This window comes from Gastrolobium bilobum, unplaced genomic scaffold (genome assembly GCF_033153095.1).
Source record: "Gastrolobium bilobum isolate Gb01-03AN ecotype WA unplaced genomic scaffold, APGP_CSIRO_Gbil_v1 utg3829, whole genome shotgun sequence".
Taxonomy (NCBI): domain Eukaryota; kingdom Viridiplantae; phylum Streptophyta; class Magnoliopsida; order Fabales; family Fabaceae; genus Gastrolobium; species Gastrolobium bilobum.
This window is the reverse complement of record NW_026896121.1, coordinates 200001-202110: the sequence shown is the minus strand read 5'-3', so window position 1 is coordinate 202110 and position 2110 is coordinate 200001. Positions and strand designations below refer to the sequence as shown.

Sequence of the window (2110 nt, the reverse complement as noted above, 5' to 3'; positions counted from 1 at the left end):
AGAGACAGAAGCATCTCCTCCTTCAGTGGCGAAGGGCGCTTAAGCGCGGACCAGGGCGCTCCAGCGCGCAATCCCGGGCGCTTAAGCCCCCACTTGGGCGCTCCAGCGCGAGGAGGCAGAATGCATTTGGCACTCGCAGGGGCAGCAGGGCGCTTGGGCGCGCTCCTGGGCGCTTAAGCGCGCTGCCAGGGAATTCCAATTCCCACATTTCTCAAGTCCAAGCCTAGGGGAAAATGCATCCCCATTACAAACCACAAAGGTCCATGCCCCGAAACTAAATCCTAGCACTCATCCAACCTCTCCTCATGAGATTTAGCTAGAATTTGGGCAGCATGACCTTTGTTTTCTCATCGTTTACCAGTTTAAACGAAGAGGGTACCTAATTGATTTTCAGCCCAACCAATTCAACAACTCAATACATAACAAGCATGCATATATTGAATTCCAAGTAGACATCATTTACATTACATATCCTTTACAAATCATAGAACTTAGCTTACAAAACACTATGATCATTCCCTTGGCTCCCATCAACAATAGGTGTAACCAAAGGCATGAGCATAGGCTAAGTTCATCCAATGAATCAAGATATACAAATGATCATGGGCTTTCAAAATAAAATCCTATACATGTCAACTACAAAAGGCATGCATAAACTCAAAGAAGTGCCATATTTCATGCATAATCTAGGTATGGCCACTTGCCACCAGAGGCTCCTGCAGCATCCTTACCTGAAAGGGGGTCCCCACAACACGGGGTGAGATATACGAATATATCCAGTAAACCAGGGGTCCTTGGAGCATCTCTCCACCCCACAGTTCCATATCAGTGTAATAGCAATAACAATAATAATGCAGTAAATACATATCTATGCAAAGTGCAATACATCTCCAGGAGAAATCCCTCGAGCTCTCAAGCTGTCCTAAGGAAACTCAGATGCAAATAGTCCTACTGGCCAGCTAACTACCAAGTATGATTTACGCATCGTCATGCCACATACCAACATAGGGAAACACCATCCTATGCCACACCAAATGCATACACATACGTATAACAAAGCATTACACTATTTTATTGCATTTATATACACAATCACAACCTCCACCCTTTCAGGGCTTGGTAGAACAGTCAAGGGAATTACACCCAAGGTCCGAAGGCTTACCTCAATGCTTCAGTCGACCTTTGTTCTTCACCAACAGTTTCAGCAATCAACTTTTACAAACATACACCTACACATGGTGTAATGCAATCAACACATTGCATCCAAGAGTATTTCACAATCCACCATCAATTACTCAATTCAAAGCACAACCCAAGTATGAGCTTACCAATTCCAATGAGCTATTCAAGCTCCATAGCTTGCTCCAATGGTTGATCACTCACGGTTGGTCCAAATGTCTCAATCCTAGACATCACAAGGATCCAATCAATCATTCAACTCACTAATTGTTCAACATGCTAGAATACTAACCAATCCAAGCATGAATTTTCCAATATTATGAACAATTATCAAATGACTACCTAGGCTCATTTCCACCGATTAAATGACATTCCTAGCATTTTCCATAACATGCTCTAAGCTCCATTCTTCCTAGAACATATCTAATTCAACTACATTTCATAAAATCCCAATTTACTATTCACAAACCCTAACTCATGCAAATTTCAAGGAATCATGAGGTTCAAGGGTTAGAATCTTACCACCAATGGTCACACAACCAAGGATTGATGGCTCCTCAAGCTTCAATGGAGGTAGAAACTCTCAAAACCCCAAATTTCTCCAAAGGGCCGAATTTTTGAGGGGTAATATCTCTCTCCACAATGCTCCCCACTCAAAACAAAGCTAGGATTATGAAAGAGGGGAAGATTTAGAGTGGTTTAGGCTTTTGAATCATCCAAAACCATCAAGGTTTGATCTCTCTCTCTCTTCCTCCCTTCTTTCCCTTCTTCTTCTTTCTCCTTCTTCCTTTCCTCTTCTCTGATGCTCGACGAAATGGGGGTGGGAAATGGGGCTCATTTGGCTTTTAGTCACTTAACATAGGTTAAGTGACTTTAAGCGGGTATTGGTTCGTCTATCTATTTAACTCCAATAATTACCAAACTTTACCCA

General features: G+C 42.6%; 1 long non-coding RNA gene across 1 annotated transcript; it reads right to left on the bottom strand.

The window, feature by feature from the left end:
• Positions 1-545: 545 nt before the first annotated feature.
• Positions 546-1789, bottom strand: LOC133297893 (uncharacterized). The gene is made up of 4 exons (XR_009749691.1): positions 1702-1789; positions 1329-1405; positions 1163-1229; positions 546-731 (listed from the first exon to the last, which is right to left on the bottom strand). It is a non-coding gene; the product is annotated as an uncharacterized LOC133297893 (long non-coding RNA).
• Positions 1790-2110: the final 321 nt, after the last annotated feature.